The following is a 25,081-nucleotide window of genomic DNA, read 5'->3' as shown; positions in this document are numbered from 1 at the left end:
AATCAGCATACTTTCAGAATGAAAGGGGTTTCTCAGTCTCTAAGACACAACTATACAAGCTGTTCATCGCTTGAAAGAAATCCAAGGACCGAAACATTGTAGATTCTTCAGAGATTTAAAAAACAAAACAAAACAAAAAACCCAAACAACAACAACAAAAACCTTGCTATTAGCTTCCATTTTTTGTTTTATCTAGCTTACTTTATGCAGATATACTACAAAATAGCGCATTATTATTAACACTGTATTAATTTACTCAACAAATAACACAGTCCACTGTACGGTGTGAAAGGTGAGTAACTGTCCTCAAATATATCTGCTCGAACAGCCCTAACTGGAAATCAACAGATTAGAAATCTTTATTTAGGCTGAGAGAGTATCTGGGGCCCAAACCAATAAAAAGAGATCACTAGGTTAAAAGAACTTTGTAGGGGTAGGAATGAGATAAATAGATGAGTCAGTTTTGCCAGTACTGGGGTTCTGCAAATCTGATTTGGAAATGAGGTGACATTTCTGATAGCTGCCTATCCCACAGGACAGCACTTTACATAGGGCCTCAGTTCTCTTTGGCTCTTCAGTTATTTTTTTCCCACATTTTGATTATCACTACCCTACAAGAACAGTGCTGCATGCACAACTTGTCAGCTAGAGATTGAGCATGCTCCCCAATTCATCTGTGATGCCTGCTGGATATCAGTTACTGCTGTTTGATACCTAATAAAGAGAATATTAATCTTTAGGCAGCATGGCTCTAGGATCAACCAAATAACCTGCTTGGGATTAGAAAAGCTGTAGTCTCAGACCAGAACTGTTATCCATCTAGAATGGTAGCATGTCACTGACCAGATGTTTCAGAGGAACAGACGGAAGAGAAACCCAATGGTACATTCATATTCTAAGGTACCCAAAATAAGACCAAGAGAATTTAAGAGCCTATCTTTGTGAAACTGTTATGAAAGTCCTGTATCCCCTCCTAAGCCATCTGCAAAATTCAGGATTTCCCTTCCCTTTCAGAGCAGAATAAGGAAAGGGATATTTATCTGCTTTAACTTGTCTTCCAATTTTTCATCAGTTTATAACAAATAAGTTATTATTCTAAACTGCTTGTTTCAATTTCTGTTTTAAACTGTTCTATCTTCATTTAGCAATTACAGATACTTGAAAAATACCGAGTCTCATTGTAATAGTTTAGATCAAATGAGAAAATTGTACTGACAGTACCATATGATTTAGAGATAGGAAGTTCAAACACAGTGGGAGGTATCTTTTAATTCAAAATGCTCTTTCTCTCAGTAGCAGAAGAATGAATAAATCTTCAATGGATAATTATATTTATCACCCTGAAAATACTGAAATATTGCTTTGTTCAAGAAGCAAAACAAAATATGCAGAATTACACCAAATTTGTATGAAATATTCCCCACTTCTAAATCATACACGCTGACAGAGATCATGTTTTGTTTTCATATCCTTATGTTCATGGACAAGTTTATTAACAATATCTTGAAATTCATTAAATGTCTCACAAATATAATTACTATAATTTACATTGAGAGATACAATAAACTTAATTATATATAGATTATATATTTATGTGTGAAGAATGAGTATAAAATATATTTATACATAGTAAGCCTGATAAATGCATTTAGTTCACATATCTAGCGTACACATTAAATAATGCGCTTTATTAAATATGGAATAAGAGCGATGCTATTTATCCCCTATTGTGTGGAGCTAGTAATTGTGTTTCTTTGCAAGAAACAAAAGTTATAGCCAAAAATGGTCATTGGGTAAGGTAAAGCAATCTCAAAAATCTGAAGTTTTTCATTCTTCATGATCTCAGAGCCCAGGTAGTACTATGTACTCTCACTTCAAGATTTTATAATAATCTTACAACCTCCATATGTAAAACTTTCTATTTCAAAAATAATTTTAAAAACCAGAGCTCCAAGGCCTTGTAAGCATCTAAGCATCTTCCTGCTTTAAATAGATTAACTCTGTGTCAGGTAACTGAATGTACGCCTTGTTATGTCCTTCAGTCCTGATATGATTTCCCTTAATATGTTTCAGCCACTGTCATTCTACTAGATGGCAGATTTATTGTACAGATCTTCTACTATCTGTTTATTTCTTGTGCTTAGGATTTAAACCTTTGTTTCCTGGTAAGACAGACAAAAAAACAAACAAACAAAACCAAAACCCACTTATTTATCTGCTTAGGTTTTAGCAGACGTCACTTGAGAAGAGGATCTGAAAGCTTATTCTCTATATCACATAAGTTTTAAGTACCTAGCTCTCTGGGGATAGCTATATCTCAGCAACAGGTGACAATCAAAATCAAATGTTCTTCAAAGTAAATCGTTATCTACCATTGTCATTCCAAAATGATAAAGCATTAAAATAGCTGCAACGTTCAGCACTATTTAGACAGATCTGAAGACATTTTAAAAGCATGTATTCTGTAGGCTTTAGACCACAGAATTTTATGCAGTTGCTAAAGACCTTTCAGATCAAAATGTAAGCCAAATCATCCATAAAATATTGTAAACTAGTAGCAAAAAAAGGATAAGCCTTCTCATTTCCCCATTTATCTGAAATTGGAAATGCTATAGAGATGTACAATTATTGTCACTTTATCAGAATGCTTCTTCAGTCATTGAATGAAACAGATATTGTGAGAAATCAAATAGCTTATTTCCAACAAGGGGAAATGCAAAACTCTCCAACAAGATGTGACAAAGTGGATGTGACATGTTATTCGGGATCTTAAGAGTCACACGTATGACTAAAAGAGTGTCTAATGATAAAGAATGTCCAAACTCCCCCAATAAAAGGACTACAGTTTGGCATCCTAGGAAAATTTTGATGTTCCCTTGTATAGCATGTAGCAGAATTATAAGAATTGCTTGCATTTAATTTTGCGTAAGCCAAAATTAGAGTTATTAACAGTGTTTCCGTACCAGAAATTCTATTCTGCTCATTGTTCTTCTCTACAGCTAGGCTGCATATACACTTGCCTAAAGGCTACGGGAACAGATAAAGGACACAGAGCGTGCAAGGACACAATGGAAGGCAGCAGAGTCACTCTGTAGCTTACAGAAGGGTGGAGCAGCACACTGTAGATGCTGTGAACAAAAACTGTGTTTGTTCAGTGATCTTGGTATTTACATTGAATCTGTGTCACTCTACTTTGGTGGTTTTGACATACTGCTCCTTACACTACCATATTGTTGATTTAAGAAAGTTTCCTCTGTTGCTGGAACTTTGCCTTAGACTGTATTCCCTCTGAAAAAATAAAAATTAAAAAAAAAATTGAAAGAAGAAAATATATATATATTTCTCTGGAGAGGATAATACTTCACTTAGGCCACCTGCAGATTAAAATACAATACAGCTCTGCATAACATTTTAGAACCAAGATGTAGTAAAATTCTATAGTATAAAGATCACCACTGTCACATCTAGCATCCACCCTGTTTACAAGTCTATGCAGCAGAGGAAAGTGAAATCATGAGAAATATGTACCCCTTCCCCATGTTAAAACAATCATTTTCTTATATTCAGATGCAAGCTAATATCTGTTATCTCTTGGCAACATAATTTATGATAGCTGCATTCAAGTGGAAATGTTTATGCTCTGGTCCATAAATGTATTGAATATCTTGATAATACAACACAGCTTTCAAGCTGTACTATTTAGAATGTTTATGAGGTAGGATTCTAGGATAACCTGATTAAGACTTTCTAACTGTAGTTAGCAACGTTTTCCCTGAGACTACTGTTCCTACTGATGCCTGATACTGAGTATTATTTGCTTCATTCCGAAGACATAAGTCAGACTGATTAGTCTGTATGGTACCAGTAATGTTAGACCTGATCCAGCTGGAGACAAGAGGTGCCCTCATCATACAGTCTGCAACATATTTTATGAGTCTAAAGGATGAATGACTTCAGAGGGAAAATTTATTTCTCCATCTGCCAATTGGAGCAGGGAACTCAGGTCTACCTCTCTGTGTCAGAACAATTTTCTTCCCAGAGGATTCCATGGAGCAGTCTGTACCAAGAAAGAAATGAAGTCTCTGTTCCTACTCCATGCAACAGCGTCTTCCTTCCAGATACAACCCAACTTTGTTGTTTAGACTGATGCACCAAGCCCATTAGGTTTCTCTAAAACCTTCAAAGTTTCATAGGGTTCCTGCCACATTCTTTGGCTGCAGCTTGAAGAATGCATTTGCAGGATAGAGGATCTCTGTCCACTATCACTTTTTGAAAATAGATCTCAAGCTATAAAAACAATACCAAGTCTGCTAAGGGTAACTGCATTCTTAAAAAGCTTAGCTTTCCAGTTCATTCCTAGGCCTTGTCATGCTCACACTGAGGTCAGCGTGGATATTTTTAGCACTCTAGACATAGCTTAAGCTCTCTACGAAAGTCAGCATGAACTTTTTTTCCCCACTTGCTGATAAGTGCATGTTGTCTGAGGAAAGGAGATACAAACTTTAAGAGCCTTTCTTCAGCACATCTGGGACAGTGAACAACAGACCTGTTCTCAGGCATCATTCTCCTGTGAATTCACCTACAATTTCCTATTTTCAGATGTTGTATTTTCAGACACTTGGCGCTGCTTTTTCTTCGTTTCTATTTTTAATCCCTAAAGAGTTATCTGCAGAGGAACTAGAGAAATTCTGCTCAGTATTTTTAATCCCTAAAGAGTTATCTGCAGAGGAACTAGAGAAATTCTGCTCAGGATACTCTCGCTGTATTTCTTTGCTTGAGCAAGGCATACTCAGGTGCTGATGGCCATCAGCAGATGTTCTGAAGTTTCTGCTGTGCCTAATTTATAAGCACTTATGTCTTTTATTGATTGCACTGAAGATTCATTTGGGATAAGGGAAATTGCTTTTCCCAAATAAGAACATATTTGTACAATGTAATGATCCCCCAACAGAAAAGACAATATTTTTGTGAATACCCATGTTACCTATACTTCTCCAGAGCATTTGCTTGGGACATGGGAAGAACGCAAGCATTAATATATGAATCTTTGTTGCTTAAATAATTGTTAAATCTGAATTCCTATGATAGATAGATTTTAATTTCCCTCTCAAATATTTGCTTTATTCCATGACACATCAGACGTTTTGAAAACTAAATTCATTCTGCTGCCTGCATTTACGCTTAGTATCAAATTACATTTGAAGCCTCTCCTGACCTGTTTAGAAAATGTCTGCTTGAAGAATTATACTACTTTTTTAAAAAACAAACAAACAAACAACAACAACAACAACAAAACAAAACTAAAGCAATCATATCATGAATGGAAAGAATTATACAACTAGGCTCTTGGAAAAGTCTGTCCATAATAGCAAGTAGAGGAAAATACTTTGTGCTGAGGATGTAATAGCCAATTAGATCCATTTTGGAAGTTTATTTTTTTTATTCTTCCAATCTGATCCCATTTACTGAGCTTCTGTTTGAGATTCAAGTGTACTAAGTGCACTGTTTGTGCACTCCTTCCAACTGACAGAAGCATACACATGCTGAAATCTCTCCAAGACCCTTGCACAAGTCACGTAGGAATCAAAACAGATCCAAAATAACAAACGCTGATAGTCATGCCTATCTTCAGGAGAACATGCATTCAGGAGAATCTAAAGATGAATCATAGCAATGAATTAAGAGCCATGGGTGGTCTTCAGAGCAATTTATAACAAGATGCTTCTTTATTCCTTTCCTAATAAAGCAGAAAACATTGCCTCTTCCACCTTTCTATCACCACACCCTTTCATTAATAACTGTATACTGGAAAAATTGAGTGGAAATTCAACCCACCTGCACAGATGAGAGGGAAATTTATTTTTCTGATATGCTTATAATATGCCTGATATCATAGATGAGACAGTGCCTAATGTCTTTGCAAGTAACACAAATGAAATTTTTAGTGCATTTCCTTTACTATCTAAAAAGATCCATATTCCAGGGAAAGAAGCAGTGTCAAGATTATTTGTAATATTACATTCAAAAAATGTATTAGAAGAACATTGTTTATGGCCTCAAGTTGCACCAGGGAAAGTTTTGACTGGAACTCAGGAGAAGTTTCTCTACAGAAAGGGTTGTTAAGTACTGGAATAGTTAGTTGGGTCTCAATTCCTAGAAGTGTTTAAAAACTGCTTTGATGTAATGCTCAAGGACCTGATTTAGTGGAGGGTTGTTAGAGTGAGTGTGGTCTGATTAGGTTATGGTTAGACTTCATGATCTTGAAGGTCTTTCCCAACCTGATCTATTCTATAATTCTAAGTTCCTGTGTCAAGCACTCTCTATTCATTCTCTGGTGAAAGGTACAAGAGGTGCTTCATTCCACCTCACCCACAAGATCACAGGAGTGAAAGTGGCCTGAGCTGCAACATAAGAGACAGTCAAGGTCCTAGAATTATGCTTTGCCTTACTTTTGTCCATAGATTATCAATCTGCTCAACAATCAGGATAGGTGTTTTTTTCTTTGTACAGACTTCATTTATATTGTATCTTTCAGTAGGACCCAGATTCTAGTCAACATACAGAATAGACAGTGCTTACTTTGACAGAAGTTTTCAGCCTCTTTTCAATGCTCAGCATGTCTTTCTGTTAGTTATACACTGTACAGTGTTTTGATCAGTTCCTCATCCGATTTTCTTCTACTGTTTATCTGTGGGATAAAGAAAGTCATTACCTTGCTAATGAGTAAACAAGTTCAGCAGTAACTTGAGCCAGTTGTAAACGAGGTACCTGGCTCCTATGTGTGTTCAAGTTGTTGTTGCAAGAGCGTAAGTGCTCTAAGCACCTACAATAAAGGTTGTTCTTAGTTCTTTGTTCTACACCAGCACACGAGTCAGCAACTCTTCCATTGCACTGACAAGGAAGCTCACAGCTCTATTGCCACACTTATCATTGATATATGAATGCTTCATAATTAATTGAGAAGCTGAGTGTGCAACTCAAACAGAAAAGAGTTAAGACTACCAATGGAAGTGAAATAAAACACTGTGTGCCAAACAGCCAAAACTACACCAACGTAAGAAATTTTTATCTCCACAGCAAGTAGTTGATATACATTTTTCTGAGAAATATTTTGGGTTAACTGTTATGAACAGATGACCTCAGCACCAGGTCCTTTGGTTCAAATCCCCATAGAAACAAGGAAGCTGTAAAGCATGTATTTTGTACAGCCTTTACACTCTTTTAAGGAAAAAATTACCTGTGTACCAAAGTATCTAATCTCCATTGCAGCACAGGGTGGAATTTAAGTTACAGTGTATTTGAAAAACAAATTCTTTCACAACTTCATATACAACACTTTTTTTTTCCCCCTTCTTGCCTTGGAACCCTGGCAAGGCAACAGGGGAGACATGGTCTGGGAGGAAGCTGTCATGCTCACACCAGGCGTATTTCTGGAAAACTTGAGCATTCACAATAGAGGGAATAGAGCAAGTTTTGAATTATTCACTAGAAAATATTTGTGAAAAATAGTGATAGTATTCCTTAAAGTCAAAAGGCAGACTTGCAAAATAAAGTTCACAATTATTGTAAGGCATTTGTACGTGCACTCCAGTTGCCAATGAGAACATCCTGGAAATGATTGGAAAACATGGAGGAACTTGTCAGAATAATTCTTGATTAAGATTGCATCCTGAAACCTGAATTTTCATTCTTATAATACATTATATGAAAGTCAACAGAAATATTAGCTGCACTGGACTACTTAACTAAAATACCCTAAATAGAAGGAAAATCAAAAGGTTTTTAGCATTCACTGTTTAAAATAATATGTAGGTTACTCTGAAAGCAGTGTGCCCTTGCAGCCCAGAAAGTCAACTGTACTCTGGGCTGCATAAAAAAAAGAGCATGGACGGCAGGTTGAAGGAAGTGATCCTGCCCCTCTACGCTGGTGAGGCCTCACCTGGAGTACTGCATCCAGAGGTTGAGTCCACAGTACTGGAGAGACATGGACCTGTTGGAGCACATCCAGTGGAGGGCCACAAAAATGATCCACCTTATCTGTGAGGAGAGATAAGGCTGAGAGAGCTGGGTTTGTTCAGCCTGGAAAGAGAATACTATGAAATGACCCAGTAGCAGCACATTGAGTATCTAAGAGAACAGCAACAGGAAAGAAGGAGACAGATAGGATGATGATAGAAAAATAAAATAGGAAAAAAAAAGGGGGGGGGGGGGGGGGGGAATGTCTTCAAGCTCAAAGAGGGTAGATTTAGGTTAGACATAAGGAAAAAAAAACAAAAATCTTTCCTAGTAAGGGTGGTGAGGCACTGGAACAGGTTGCCTCACGTTGTGCTTGATGCCCCATCCCTGGAAATTTTCAAGGAGACTCTGGATAAGACCCTGGGCAACCTGATCTAACTGTGGTGTCCCTGTTCATTGCAGGTGAGTTGGACAATTTGGAAGGGACCTCTGAAGGCCATCTCCAAAAATTCTATGATTTTGAAGTAACACCTCTAACTTACTTCAATTGAAACTACAATAAATGTAAAGAACACAACTGCACTACCAGATAGTTATTGTAGCCAAGAATTTGCTCTTCTTCAGAGTCACCATCATTGGGCATGAACTTCCATCAGAGATGAACAAGAACCCGCATGTCAAACTTGTGAATACCTGTATTGCTGTTCCACAGCTACTATGACAGCATAACTGGAAAATGGACTACACCCCATCTCAATGTGCTAACATCTACTCCTCAGTCTTCATAGATGTTTAGCAAGTGTCAGTGAATGTCAGTGGGTGCAATTTCTTCCCCCCTTATGCCATCTGTCACATAGCAATAAAATGTAATGGAATAATGGTGGAAAAGTTCAATCTCCACTGTCACATCACCAACATCTATTTCTGATGTCAAGAGACAATAATAAAACAGGATGCATTATCTCCAGAGCAGCACTCGTGGCCATCTTTTTCAGTGTGCACACATTGGACAAGGGTGTTAAGATTTGCTTTCAGGTTCTTAAGAACCCAAATCCTTTCACTTATGCACAGCAAGTAATGCCAATGAAGTACATTTAATTTAACAACAGAATCTCAATTAAAAAAAAAAAAAAAAAAAAGACCGTCATAGCAGTTGAGGATAAAGCTATTGAAATGCTTTGAAATGCACTGAATGGAATCTGGATGCATGTCCTGGAAAATAGAAAGACCTTAGATTTCAAAAGGAATTTCTGTTCCACTCTAAAGTTTGTGCATCTGTGGCTATATATATACACACACAAAAAAATTTCGGTCCTAGAAGCTCATGCTGAAAATGATATCATGGAGAAATAGGTTAATTGGTACTTGATCACCTGTCACTTAATAAGAACAAGATTACCTAAATTATAATTTCAGGAGAGGGAGAAGGAAAATCTTGCAGAAGTGCTTAAGACAAATCTTTTGTGCTTCCGACTGCTGTGACAGCGCAGACACCCAGTGTTCTGCACTGCCTTCAAAAACTTCAGCTTAAATCTGCACACACAAAACATTTTCTGCTTTTAGACATGTATTAGCCCTGTGCAAACACTGTTTTTCTGCCATACTTCACATCTTCAAGAGATTTATTTATTTATTTCCAATACTTCCTGCCTTGTTGCAGGTTACCAGCTCCAGAGCAGTCTGCAAGAACAGAACTCACCCATGAAAGCTGTTTGGAGTCAGTGAAAGCAGAATGCCCAAGATAAGCCCAAGATCCATGCGGGTAGGTTGAGGAAGGACGTTTGCTCCTAAGTGCTAGGGATACGAAAATGCGAAGCTCACAGAGGGCTGCTGCTGGTTGCTGCGGGACCACGCGTGTCGCTAGGTGGCAGAAGCGCTCCTTCTGCTTCTCCTCATAACCCTCTGGTGTGGGCTGTAATTAGGTCAGTCTGTGGCAAAGTAGGACTGAGTGATAAATAAAGTAGGTTTTCGCTGCTAGTACACACTGCAGCTTAATTTCACTTCTTTTTAGGTAGTGTTACAAGGTGGATTAAAACTTATAAAGGCAAAGAAAAAGCTGACTTGCCGAAGTAAATGAAATTTAAACTCGCTGAGGAGGAACGGGAGAGAAGGTAGAGAAAAAAAAAAGGAAAGATGACTCCTCTCTGGTGACATTGATATTCTGCTCAGAAGAACACTGAGGAGGGGGAGGGTTGTGCAGAGATGTGTGTTAAATCTCAAATCCAAACAGGCAAAATCTGTAGCTTTGCCTGCTCTAATGCAGGGTAATAATATGCAGTTTTTCCTTGAAATTTGTCTAATTTTGCAATGAAAAAAATACAGTTTTATCCAGCAAATCATGAGCAAGTTCCCCTTTGAGAGATCAGAGTAATGCATCTCACTATGGAGGTGTTATTGAAGGTCAGAGATGAGATAACATCTCCTGCATTGCTTAATCTCCATCTAACTGGGAACCACTTTACCCCAGAGCTCAATGTCAGCTTGTGGAAAGGAAGATACAAGTTGTCAGAATAATTATTACAGTGTGTGCTTAATCAGATTCACAAGGTTGTTCTTCTTGGGTTAAATCATGTTAAAGACTCAATACTGTTGTTAGTGAAGACAGCGCAAACCTCTCCGATTCCATTAAGAACAGATTTTGCCCTGGCATTTCTTTTCCCAAAAGACATGTTAGAAGAAAAGTTTTCAAGAAGAGAGAAGACAGGGATAATCCTCTTCAACTCTTCTGGCTCTCTACCTCTAAAAAACTGGGATATAACAAGACCTACTTAAAAAAAGAATGACTTGGCTGGCTGAAGTGGATTGATGGAAGGAAATTAAGAAGAAATAAAAGATGAACACAGGTGCTGAAGTATGATTTAAGCAAAATCTAAAATCATTCCTAAATGTAAAACAGAGACTTTAAATATGGTATTGCAGGAGTATGCTTTGAAAGTTCAGATCATTCCTCTGTTCAGTTCTTCAGGTAATTACGGGTGTTGTTTTGGCTGCAAGACTTAGTTAAGAAATTTTTGCTTAAAACACACCAAGACCCAAACTCAAGTAAAGTCCTGCATTAAATCCTCTAGAAAGCCTGATTTAATCAACATACATAAGTACGGATGACTTACATTGACAGGATCAGTGATCTCAACAGTGCACTTGTATTTGTCTTAATTGGTAAGTGCAATAACACTGCTTAACAGTAGCATCTCTATATACTATATATACTCTATATACTATAACATCCTGGCAAAGCAAAATCATAATGAGAGTAAAAGTTTAGTGGCATCACATTAAGTTTGAATGAGGATTTCCAGAAAATTTCAGTTCTGCTTGATAATGGAACGGCATCTCTTCTGAAGAGTCCTTGTCATCTCTTGTTTATAGCCACTCCTAAGGCGGCTTCACCATAGATGTTGTATGGCTGTTGACCAAATGAATATATACTTAATGTGAAACTAAGTAGACTGGTATAATACTATAATGCAATGGAAAATATGGTAATAATAGCAGAGTGGCACAATTCAGCAAGCCCAAATGCAGCAGCTATAGATTCAGAAAAAAAGGAAGAAAAACTATTTACCTTTGAAGGCCTCAGAAAGTCTAGGATCTCAAGCAAGGTAGCTTTGCCTCTACTGCCAACTCTTAAATGAGGTCTGGGATGGGGTGAATCCTGGTTCAACCCCTTCCAGTCACCCACATGCATTGTATGCATCTGAGCTGGCCTGGGTTGGCCCTGCTTTCCTAGGAGGTGCTCAATCAATGATTCAAGCCCTGACTTAGCACTTCTGCTACAGTTGGCCATTCCTGGTTTAGCTGTTTGGAGATTAACTTAAGAGGGAGGAACCTGGGGTCCCATGTTTGAGTGTGATATCTGCTTTTATAGTTCTACTCCCAGTTTTACACAGCAATCACAGCTAGCATCCTATAGCTTAGGGTGTTTAAGTGAAGAAGACCTCAGTTCTTCTTCCACCTTTTCTTATTCAAGCCTTAGCTGGTCTCTGAATTTCCAGTTCCATTCTCTAACAAGTAAGCTGTTTTGTAAATAGAGGTTCCATAAATCATCTGACTTCTAAAGGCAATGCTTTGAACTCTGCTCTTAACAAGGGTTCATGAAAGCAAATATTCCATGGACTCAGGTTTCCCCTTTTCCAGTGACAGATGGGAGCTGGGAAAAGAACAACACAGTTCTGAGATCCACATACTATTTTCTCCCACTGGATGTGGGCAGGCATTCTATGGTGGGAATAATAGTTACAGCATAAAGATGAACCTGAAAGAATGAATGTGTTAATACTAGCCATATCAATTAGGTCCTCAGATGGAGACAGATGTAATGGAGCAGAATGTTAAATAAGTATTCTCCCTCAGTTCATTTCTATCATCTGTATTTATTAAGGGTTTTCTGTAAGGAGCTACTGAATTGTTTTTAGTTTTGTGTGGCTCACCATTTTGTGTGGCTCAAACACTGAGCAGTACCACAGTAAAATATCTTGTTAGCTGAAGATCTTGCCAGGCATAGGTGTCTTATATCTACTGAGATACCACCAATGTCCCTACAGTTACTGTTACTGTTATCTCTAGGAACAGCTGATGTTACTACTGACCTCACCTGTAATTGGCTGTCCTTGTGTTTGATCTGAAAATCATGCATGATTCAGTTGACTAATACGTCTAAGTTAGTCAACTGCCATGCTTGCTGGAAAATCACTGTGCTCAGGATTAGAATCTTTTCAACAAGGATTGGTTATTGGTTTTACTGCCATCTGTAGAAGACTGTGAAGAATTGAAAGATGATGGTGACTATAGATGGATTTGACTGTGAATTTAGAGTGCTAAAGATAGTATTTGACAAGTTAGATCCCAAGCAGATTATTTTCATTATATTCAAATTTGAATCTGGTGCAGGCTGGTTATTTTTTATTTATTTATTTATATTTTGTTCAATTTTTACAGCTTCTGAAAACATTTTGTTGAATAGTAGGAGTGGTTGGTACTTTTCCAATTTGGAATTGCTTTGCTCTTGAGTTCATGAAATAGCTGCTACAACTGAAAAGTATTGCAGACTTATAAATGCATTACTGTTTCTTTCTAACTGAGGTCCAGATGTTGAAAAGAAAACACATGAACAAAAACGATTTTTTTTCTTTTTAAAGTACAATGCTTTTTTTTTCCACTAGCAGAATTATATAGAGCTTAGTGTTTCTATTTTACAGTTCTGTTATGTGATGCATTGTAAAACTTAATGCTATGTTTGAGATTACCAAGTCAGTATCACAAAATATGATGTATTTAGCTTCCTGATCTCAACTATTTTGCTGTAAGAATCAAATCACTGTGGTAAGGGAAGGATTTGCATATTGTCTATTAAGTGCTCTCGTAGTGAGAATCGACTTAAAGCAGAGATGCTTAGTCTTTCAGAAATTTCTAGCCACAAAGCCAGTGATGGGACAATGTCAATGCCTCATGCTGTCACTTTTATACTGCATATATATATTACTGTCAGTCCGATATGCTATATTCTTGCCATGTGACCTGGTATGTATATGTGAATGCCAGACATACTATGAGCAAACATGCAGCACATTTCCTTCTGTGATATTTTCCAAAACCATCATTGTCTGAATTATTGTATGACCAGCTGTGTATACCCTCCCTACCACTCCCAATGCCAGTTCCGTATGTGTAGGCATGGCAGAGGAGCACTCTGAAAACATGAAACAGGGAACAGGCACCAGTTTACATGCCGAGCCGGGCTGCTCCTGACTCAGGATGCATAGACATCTGTCTACATCCTAGAAAAACCATTTAGTGCACAAACATTTGGGATCACATGTTCTGACTGTCACAACAGTTTAAGCAGATGTATTACTTTCCACTTGTAGAACAAATGGACTTTTCTGATAAAAGATACAGTTACTTGATTTCAAAATCATTTTTATTTTGTGCTGAACAGGTGAATATCAGTCCGCTCATTCATGAACTTCAGCATAGGAATGAGGTTGTTTGTTCATCAAAGATATCAAACTGTGGTGAACAGGTTACTGCAGTTTTAGTGATGAACTTAATTGGCATCCAGTGGCAATAAAATAACAGAGGGTACTGCAGGTCAAACTTCAGCTCTGTTGGCAGAACTCTGTGGGGAAGCTTCCACAGTACCTGCTGCACTATTATTTCTCTATCCAGTAAAATCAGCATCTCTCTGATGAGATCTAGGCTCTTTATTTTAAACAAAAAAATACCATCTCATATGGGGTTCTTTGTGCTAGGATGGTATAATATATCATTTGCGTAAGAAAGGTGAACAGGCTCAAAATACCTTGTTGAAAAGCAAGTAGAGTTTTTCTTTTTAATCATAAATTCTTATGTCATGCTTTATCTCATTGTATGTCTTCCACAAAATCATTTGATTAGAAAACTGAGGATAATTGACATGATAAAAACAAGAATTCAAAAAGTAAGGCATTATATGCTATTTCCACAAGTATTACAAATAGTTGTGTCAATTAAATTACCTAATTCGTCTACAGTAAATCATTTGAACACACACTAGCAAAAATTCAAAGCATATGTCTCTAAAGAGAAATGAATATTTTTCCTGAAGGGTCAGAGTTCAGGAATTGCTATCTGACATGGCACAAACAGAATAACTGTGATTTGAATTTTGTTAATAATCAAACACAGCTAAGTAGTCTGCAGGTCATCCCACTGCCTGGACAGTGATCTGGTAATAAGCATAGTACCTGACATGCTGAAAGCTGATCTGGACATATTCTGACTATTTTAGGAAACAATCTAAAGCCATGGCTGTATCACAGTAGGGTTGAGCCCCCATTAAAAAGCCACTGGGAAGGACAGGGTATTGTCTGTATTGGCCTGTGCTCCACTAGCTTTGAGCAGGGCATGCAAGCCAGTAAAGGCAAAACCTTCACCAGTCAGTTTAATGACCCTAAGACCACTCTCTCTGGCACTGAGACCTGCTGGCAGAGAACAGCCCATGCCCATTCCATTAATCTCTCTTGCAGTCCCATGCGGGGTGCCCCTTGCCAGAGTTTCTGTTGAGAATGCTCTTGCTAACTCTCAGACTGTGCCCCGGAGTTACTGAGGTGAGTGCCAGTTCACATAGGCCAAGACCATCTTGGACTGTTCTCTCATTTGGATGGCTTAGAAGATCAAGACAGCTCCCAAAATCCTCTAGAACTCTTAATTTGCTAGTGTAGAAGCAGTCATGTTGTATATTTTATTCTGTGCATGAAACTCTGCTACAGGTCATCACTGTTTTTATCTGGAGAGCATAAACTGACTGCTGACACTGGGGTCATAGGTGACAAACCTAAGTATTAAGCTTTTCTCCAAATTAAAAATTTTATCCATGTTTGCCTATGTATGATATTTATCTGGAGCTAGAAATTGAAGCATTTAACTAAAGCTGGACTCATACTTTTCCTATACATACACATATGCCTCAAATTGGCAGACCACCAGTCAACTTTGTTGTCAAGAGCTCACCTTAATCTGGGGCAATATCTCTAGTAAGATGAGGTGCAATGTGTGAAATATAAGACAGGCCTTAGGAAACCAAGGGCATTTAAAAGTTGCATTTTGAGGTTTGATTCTTTCTGGAAACAGACCACTTAGCAGTACAATATATAAAACAAACAAGAAGTGTCCAAGCAGCTGTTAACTACAGATTGTTTTGGGAAATCAGTGTCTGGAGGGAGCTTTTGCAAAGTAACGAACATGAATTTGTCATTTTTCACTTTGGTACCATTTTATATCATTGTTCATTGATATTTCATTTGTCACATTTTACTATTTTAATAAGAAATGAATTAAATCCTTATTCAGTTGTAGTGGGGTAAAACTACCTTAAAATCACATGTACTTACACACACGTTTTAAAGCTGACCATTCAAATGCTGTCTTTTCTTGAGGTATCTGATCATGATATCCTCCTTTCATGTTTCATTTTTATATAAGTTTGTCTGAAAAAACTCAAAAGCTTTCCATAGAAGACTATTTAGATTGTATGAAATGGTATTTGAAAAGAGTAGAAGAATTTTTAAATAGGAAATGGAATATGTGCACCGGAAGAATTTAATTTCTCGGTCACAAGTTGAATATTTTAAAATGAATTTTTCAAGTTGCAAAAATATCCCTAATATCTGTAACTACATAATGTGAAATAAAAACATTTAAGTTTGTGAAGGGCAGCACTGAAAAAAAGTTTCAGATGGCAGAAACTTGTGCCTCCCATTCAATAATTTGCCACTCCCCAGCAAAATCTGATTCATAATCACCATATACCGAAGTTTTGATCCTTTTTTACAACTGAAATTCCTTCCTCATTTTTTTTTAAATCCAAACTGAAGTATCTTTTTTATTATTTTTTGTTTTGTTTTGATCTCTGTGAAAATCATATTTCCCTTCCCTTCCACCAAACAGGGATGTTTCCAGTCTATAGAGTTTCATAGGAGCTGTGTAAATTGTACAAGGGATTTCTGTCATTTTTCTTGAAAGCTCTAACTGCCTTCTTCTTCTATAAGTACAGGAGGCTGGTTCACAAAACTATCAATGCCTCAATTAAGAAATGTATATCTAACTTCTCATTATCTAAATGTCATAAAATTATACAAAGTGATAAGTTCTCCTTTTTAACTGAAAGTATATTATTTAATGACACAGCTGTTCAGGAATAAGGCTTTTAGTAAAATAATATTTGTAGTTGTTCTTTCAAGGACTGGGTGTGCCTTTCGGAAAGAAAGAATGAAGATTCAGTATCTGCATTGCCAGGGAAACACCCTTAATCTCATCATGGTCAGTCTTCTCAGAGCAATGATGCTCTGTATATATTAATATATATGTAATATTTAATTATTTCTAAGTTTTAGTTTTTTTATTTATTATTCTTTTATTACTGTTACTTTTTTTTTTTTTTAGGATTTTACACTTATTGCAACAGAAAAGCACAGTCATATGATTGTTCAGAATAGAGAATGAGTCTATATTGAAGGAATTGGTTTTAGAAACTGTTAACTTGATTTACTTAACTGCATGCTGGTCAGTCAAAAGTAGGGATGGCTATGAAACAGTGTTTGGAACCAGAGTTGGAAAAAATGTTTCTGCTACACCCCCCTCTACTTAGTAATCCTGCATCCAAGGAACTGACCCAGTCTTGCTGGTTTAATGAGGGAATGAGAAATACATACAGAAGATGATTAAGAGGGGCTTGATTGGATATCGGGAAATACTTTTTCACTGGCAGGGCAGTAAAGCAAAAGAACAGGCTTTGTACTCCCCAGACTTGGGGTTCAAGACCTGACCCAGGTAAAGCTTTGAGCAACCTGCGCAGCTGATTGTCTTTTGAGCAGGAAAATGGAGGAGATCTCCTCACCTCCCTTCCAGCCTGAATGATTTTATAATGGAAATCAAAATGATTGACACATTCATATCTAAAATAAAATGGACCAGAAATGGTATCTGGTTTAAGAACTTAGTCTTAACATCTCAGGATTTTTGCACCAGTATAGTAGCATTAAATGGTGTTCACAAGAAATAGCTACCTTATGGAAAAAAATAAAATCATACCACTGCTATACTAAAATGGTAATATCACATACCAAAAGATGCATACTCTCTGTTATCTTAATGGAACACACTTTACAGACAATGCACAGATCCACAGATGTATTTTCCTTGAAAATGTTTGCTATTTTTGATGCTAGAACTGGTTTGGGTCATCTGCTTAATAATTAATAATAATAATAATTTCTGAAAATTGCTTTGCCAGACCTCAGGTTTTATGTTATCATAAGCACAATTACTTTGCCAACAAACATAGTTAGCATTTCTGGCTAGCTTTCCACTGAGGGACAGGAAGATATTTTCTTCTTTCATATTGTCTCCAATCTAATAACTGGTTTTCATTGTGCTGAGCTATTTCAACAATGAACACGCTTTCCTTATATTATGAGAAACAGGTGCCATGCTTTCAAAGCATGGGTGATGCAAGCAAAACTGGGCTTTGGGACCATCCTACCTTTCCCCATTCTGAAGTGTTCTCTCTTCTCTCACAGCAGCAGCTCACAAATGTGCTGCCTTCTGGGTTCTCCACAGGGAGCTCTGGTGGGCAGAAGACAATATCTTGAATTTCAGCAGTGCTGTTCTCACTTTTCTCTATAAAAGAAAAATTGGTGGGATATATTCTTCTTACAAGTCGTGCCTGGATCATGCCACTTTACTTTTATGAAAAACCCTCTTGAACAAAAGAAGAAAAAAAAAAAAAAAGAAGGAAAAAAAAGGCAAGTAGGATAAGTAAAGATTTCCCTTCCATTCTTAATTCTTTTTCCTCCTGCTAGCTCTGTTAGTATATTTTCAAATAATTCTGGTACTGCATGCAAAACAAGATTACCGAAAAAAGTAAGCCTCATTATCACAAACAAATGTACACGATTGTCTTTTAGAGGTAAAAAAACACACTAACAAGCCCCACACAGTTGTCAAGGTGTGCAGAAACTTCCTCAAACACAATCAAATTGCAGCCAGCTTAAAAGAAAGGAGCATCAAGATCAGCAAAGACAGAAAAAGGCATTGAGGGTATGAAGGAAGTAACATCCTGATTTTTCTTCTGAGATCAACTTTTGCCTCTTTTTGTAGTTTTAACACTGAATGACTAAGCATATGACCTTTATCAGGAACATTGTAAGTCTGTTTTGACTTTCTATTTTATTTAAAGGTGGATCTTATTGATTTTATTGACTGCTCTGCTTCACAACCAGTGCAGTCATTCTAATGAAACTTAGCTCTAGTATTATGGTCTTTTAAAATTTGCTTTACTTTCTAACCACTGGGCTTCATAATCTAGAAATAATTAAACATTCATATAAAGATATTTCATAAATCATGCTCAAGCATCATCATAAATATACATATAGGATTCTTTTCCTCTTGGAAGGAAAAAATGCTCTTACAATGATGGATTTAATTTATTCATAATTAGCATTACAAATTTGCATATGAGCTATTTTTTCCAAGTGTAAGATACTGCTAGAATTGCATTACTTTTTAAAGGACTTTACTAAGCATTTTAAACAAAATATTTTTAAAAAAGCACCTGAGATGCATTTACTAAAGCATTATTGGTTATTGTGAAGACCAGGAAAGGACATTGGTGCACTATAAGCCACAGAAATGTGTCCATTTTCTTAGAAGTAAAAGCTTCGTTTGCTGGGAACATATGTTTATAACAGATCAAGAGATGATGTTGTCTTTACTTGCCATTTAAGATAAAAGTCCCAGGTCCATTCAAATGGTCCAAGTTTCAGGTATAAAATTTCTTCTTCATAAGGGAAAGAAATCCTTCTGACAAGGAATGAATACTTTGCAGAAAATGCTTCGAAAGCTATAGGAAAAGTTTGGAGATCTATAGCAAATAAAAATTATTCTAGACTAAAGATAATTGCCCTCCCAGGTGGCATGTAGTACTGCATTTGCACAGGGAAGAGTAGGTTCAAGAGGCAATCTTCTAAAATAATAGAGAACTACCACTGTATCACAAAAAATGGCAAAAAGCAGCTGATCACATATGTGTATGTGTTCTTATGTATGTACCATAGCATAGTTCATGATTTCCTTTACTGTTGTTCACTTTCTTTTACAGTGAATTTTGCACAAAGGTTAGAGACCCCTGACATCTTCCTGCTGACTGCATATTGTAATTAAGTTAGGCCCCTATGTGCACATATAATATGATTCTGACCTCAGAGATCCGTGTGTGAGACAGTATCAGGTTTGGAAGATGACTGGAAGGTGAATGGCAGGACAAGACTTTTGATGTAAATTCTTAGATGTATGTGCTAAAATACGCATGCTAGGTTTCACACTACAAAATGCCAACAATGGTAGTTCCTGATTGTCTGAATATGGGACAGAAATCAGAAAGAGTGTGGGAGTTAAAAATAAGATGATCACCATCAGGTGGAATTAATGTTAAGAGGCTTTAAGTTCACTTTCTTCTTTAGTAATAACTAGGTATTTCAAGTAGGAAGAAGAATTATAATATCACCATTGCCCATTCAAGTCTGAAAAAAGGATTTATTGTTAAAACCTTTTCAATTCTGTTTTCCATATAGTATTGTAAAATTGGATAGAATAGGCACTGTTCAAAGACTAGTGACAGATGAACTAAAATTAAAAAATGAAAGAGAAAAGGTACAATGAATGAGTACAGAGAATTATGAAATCATAATGAGGAAAGTAAAAACAAAAATGGATCTGTGAGAGATCTGGTGGGAACACATAAAAAGAAATACATGGGAATAAGCATAATATTTCTGGCTGGGGCTCAGTGGGCTTTGGCCCTCTTCCATCCTGCTTACTAATTGCTTTTGGAACAGGATTTGTAAAGTTACTCAGTATGTGAGAATTTAAGCTAAAAAAAAAAAAAAAAAAAAAAAAAAAAAAAAAAAGAGCCATCTTCCTGCAAAGGGAAGCTTGTAGGAATCTAATTTGGACCATGATCTAATTTATGTTTGGATTGCACTGATATAATAGCATATCACACACCTAGCCCTTACTGAATGTAATGGGAGGGATGTCATTATTTCAGGCTGCATAGCAGATTAGAGGTGACATGCTTGTTTTTAAGGCCTACTGCATTCTTCTAAGGTAACTTCTGCCTACAACGCTCTTAGCCAATAGTGAAAAGCTGCATGTTGGAAAGCAAATACATTGCTTGTCATTTTTGGTAGAAGACACAGCTGCAGCTTCCCACTTATTAGACTGAAAATGTGTCCTCTACCATATTGCTTTGAGCTTTGTCACTGTACACTGTGTGTGCATTTTTTGATACAACACAGGCTGATCAAACGAGACACAATGTGACCCATGTAACAAAAGCACTAAGAAGAGATTTACTTTTTTAATGGATAAAAACAGGCAATTCCTTTGACAACATCATTTCCAGATGTCTTTTTATATTAAAGATAGCTATGCTTATTAGCAAGTACTCGACACTACACCCGTATTGAATTTCTGCTTGTTAGTTCATTCAGAAACAAGAAACATCACCGACATGATATTTTGAGTTTATCCTATGATATTTGCAAGCTTCATACACAATCACATATAGCTTACATTCTGCCTATAGGGACCTACTGAAAGATATGGAAGTATTCACTACTGCAGTTATATCTTGTCCAATCTATTCTTGATAACAGCTGCATATTGAGGCCTTTAAGATCAGTAATTCCTTTGTGTATAGGAGAAAAGAGTGTTTACGTAGTTCTTTTCATGCAAAGAAAAAGAATGTCCTGGCCTAGTCAATATATTTCTCAGGCACAAACTTCTATAGTTATAGAACCAACACTATCAAAAGTGGAACTGACTTGTGCTTTTTGGACAACAGTTGCTAATCCAGCCACTCAGAGATTCTGCATTTTTTATTTAGTGGAATAGATAGTGAATATCCTAGCCATTCCCAGGTGAGATAATTGACCAAGTTGTGAAGAAGTATTGATCTGCCTGAAAGTAGGAAGGCCATACAGAGAGATCTGGACAGCCTGGATTGCTAAGCTTAGGCCAATAGGATGAAGTTTAACAGGATCAAATGCTGTGCGCAATGCTTTTGGAGTTGCTGGTCAATGCTTGGCTGAATGTGAGCCAGCATGTGTTCAGGTGGCCAAGGAAGTCAATGGCATCCTTGTTTGTATTAGAGATATTGTTGCCAGCAGGAGCATGGAGGTAATCATTCCCCTGTACTCAGCTCTGGTACGGCCTTATCTTGAATGCTGTGTTGAGTTTTCAGCCTCTCACTACAAGAAAGATATTGAGACTCTGGAATTTGACCAGAAAAGGGCAATGAAACTGGTGTGGGGACTGGAATGCAAATCTTATGAGGAGTGGCTGGGGGAACTGAGATTGTTTAGTATGGATAAGAGGAGGATCAGGAGAGACATTATTGGTATCTACAACTGCCTGAAGAGAGAACACAGTGAGGTGGCAATTGGCCTCTTCTCCTAGGTAACTAGTGACAGAATGAGGGGGAAAGACCTCAAAATTTTCACCAGGGGTGGTTAAGGTTAGATATTTGGAAAAAATTCTTCTCAAGAAGAGTGGTCAGGCACTGGAATGGGCTGCCCAGAGAGGTGGCTGAATCACTGTCCCTGAAGGTGTTTAAGAATCATATCTACTTAATATTAAAGAACATGGTTTCATGAGTGATATTGGTGGTAGGTGGATGGTTGGACTAGATTTTAGAAGACTTTTTCAATCTCAATGATTCTATGGAAATAGTCTTTAGGGGCTCAGAGACAGATGAGTGCCCCTGACAACGCCTCATATAAAGAAAACTACTTTTAGATTTGCTTTGTCATGTACAAAACTCTCAGTGCTTGTAAAAACAGGGGCCAAAGCCTCTGTGAGCCACACAAAATCACTTCTGTTGGAGAGGGCCAACAATTTTGGAATGCCTAATATACAAAACAAGTGACGACATGTTAAAAAAACAAAACAAAAAAAAAAGTTGATTAATGCACTGTTTCAGCTCCCAAGAGTTTGGTACTCTTGCACCCAGCTGAAGGTACATCAAGTGCACTCCGAACTTTGCAGTAAGCATTCTGCCCAGATCCCAGTCTTCTCAACATTATGCTGTATTTCACAGACATCATTCAGGGCCACTTAAATCAAGGATATGTTTATTGCACTGAAAACACAAATGATAAAAAAATAATTTTTATTATTTCCCAGGATAAGCTGTTAAGAGTCTTGCTTTTGACTTTCCATCTTTCAAATTAGGTAAATTTCTGAATTTTAGCAGAGTCTTGGGCATCTGATGTTTGCCACATGTGGAAAATACAAAAGACAGTTCTTGATTTTAGAAACAGATAAAGTGGCAGATTTTGTCTTAATGGATAAGAAATTAATGTCCATAAAAGTAAGCAAATAAGACAGCATGAGCCCTATGCAAACGGTTTCTGGACACCCTATTTTTTACACAGATTTGAAGAAAACCTATACAACCCAGCCAGACAGTGAGATATGAACAACAATTCACTGTGAACTTCAGTCCTTCCTGTAACTGTTGTCATTAGCTTTGGTGCCTTGCTATAAGACTTGCTCCACAACTTCTATAATGCAGTTCTAACCAGGTATTTACAGTACATTAAGACTAATACATTCATGGTTATAATCAGTCTTGTTATTTGTTGAAATACAAAGTGCTAATGGTCATCAGCAATTACTGAGATGAAAATGCTGTGTGAAGAGAGGATAAAAAGTAGGATTTGCATCTTGCGTCTGGGGCTTGGAAGAATAGTTTCTTGAAATACAGCAGTATTAATCAGTGAGGCACAGTGGAAAACAAACTGGAGAAAACAAACTTTGTTTTGGAAGTAATATAGGCAGCTTCCATGCACTCTGTCCTTGATGAGAAAGTCATGCATTAACTGTACGTTAAATCTCCGTACTAATACAATATGAAATGGTTGTAATTAATGGGCTGGGGGGGAAGGGGGGGAGGGGAAGTCAGGAAAGAGTAAGAACTACATGTAGATTTTGAGGGGACATTTATATCTTCTGAATTTGACCAGTACAACAGAACTGAAGTAAGTAGCAGAGAATGCAAAGGTAAAGGAAATATTAATGCAGATAAAATACCAACACTCTCCAATGTTTCATATAGCTGATGTTTTTCAATTCACAGTACATGCTCTGTACCAGACCATTTCTTATCCATTCAACTTCTAGTTGGAAAACACTGTGAGGCAATAAATCACATTACTATGTTCACATAGTTCAGAGTTTGGAAGCCAGTTTGGAAGTTACTTGTGTTTCATCTTTTATCCCATTACCATCTATCTTGTATCCTAGTTTTAAGCCCTTTTGGAACAATTGTGTTTACACAACACTCTCCACTATAGTTTATACTTCCTAGTTCTACGTGCTTCTTCAATAGGAAAGAAAATTTTTAGATGTTTCTTAATTTAGTTGTATTCTTTATGAAAGGCAAGTGTGTAAACCTCTGTTTGGAGCCACACTAACATTATCAAATGAAAAATGTATTTGGCAATCAAGAAACATTAAATTCATGTTTGCTGAAAAAATGTCTGGATCTATTTTCTGTAAGAGATCCATCTATTCAAAATACATAGCGACATTTTAGAAGACAAATGCACACAAATTAAACAGCTACTTCAGACATGACGAAATCAGAAAACATAAGAAACGACAAAAATGTTTCAACAATGGCATAATAAAGTTATTTGATTAACTTTTGTCATTATTTTTCATCCAAAAATTGTGATTACATTAGTTTTTATTGATTACACTAGCTTCTAGATCCTAAATGGCAACCTATAGTTGGAGATTAGGAGGGAATCTTCTATGAAAAATTCAGGTTTTGGCATAACAGCAGAGAGAAGAAAAAAAGAAATTACGGTGTTGGACTTGATTTATTTTTGGGAAAAGAATGGACAAGAGATAAGAAGGTGAGAGCCTTCCTTCTAATGAGTATGGATTTGCATGGTAGCATTCTGCATCTCAGAGTCAGAAAAGTATATAATTTTAAAATTATTCATACATGCATACAACATCATTTGTTTTTATCGTTAAAAATTTTTCAAATTATGCTGCTTTTTAGAGAAGAGTCATGTGGAATTAGACCAGCAAAGACAGACTGAAATGTAAGACAATGTATATAATAATAATAATAATAATAATAATAATAATAATAATAATAATAATAATGCTACTGAGGATTAAAAAACAAGCAAACAAAAACGCTCCACATGTAAATATGAGAAACTATCAGGATGTTTAGCCATTTATGTGTTTGCACACATGCTTCTACAGAAGCAGCAGCATATTGTTTAGGCTAGTTTTCTTTATCAGTTATAACTATTTGTACAGCAGCAATCACAGTATCTAGGTGCCGGTTTTGACAAAGTTTCACTGAGAAATAAACAGTTATTATAGGCTTCATAGTGAAATAACTGGTTATCTGTCAGTAGCTGTTTTAGAGAACTACAAATATATCAAGACTGTACGAAATGAGTTTTACAGAGATTTAGGTTCACATCAATGAGTGCTGGAGAGATACAGTAGACTGAGCTGTGTTCCCATTGTGCAGAAGACCATTTTTCCTGAA

The 25,081-nt window shown here is 36.8% G+C and overlaps 1 long non-coding RNA gene across 5 annotated transcripts in view; it reads right to left on the bottom strand.

The window, feature by feature from the left end:
- LOC128079216 (uncharacterized) overlaps positions 1-18,619 on the bottom strand; it is a 112,315-nt gene extending 93,696 nt beyond the window's left edge. For 2 of the 5 annotated variants that reach the window (XR_008206036.1, XR_008206040.1), the window contains exons 1-3: positions 17,978-18,619; positions 7,940-8,037; positions 6,580-6,688 (exon numbers count right to left, since the gene is read on the bottom strand). This is a non-coding gene — a long non-coding RNA (uncharacterized LOC128079216). Of the gene's footprint in view, positions 1-6,579; positions 6,689-7,939; positions 8,080-17,977 lie in introns of all 5 variants that reach the window. The other 3 variants (XR_008206037.1, XR_008206045.1, XR_008206041.1) reach the window with 3 other exon arrangements.
- Positions 18,620-25,081: the final 6,462 nt, after the last annotated feature.

This window comes from Tympanuchus pallidicinctus, unplaced genomic scaffold (assembly GCF_026119805.1).
Source record: "Tympanuchus pallidicinctus isolate F22 unplaced genomic scaffold, pur_lepc_1.0 scaffold1, whole genome shotgun sequence".
Lineage (NCBI taxonomy): Eukaryota > Metazoa > Chordata > Aves > Galliformes > Phasianidae > Tympanuchus > Tympanuchus pallidicinctus.
Note: the sequence above shows the minus strand (reverse complement) of the source record. Positions and strands in the feature narration are given on the sequence as shown.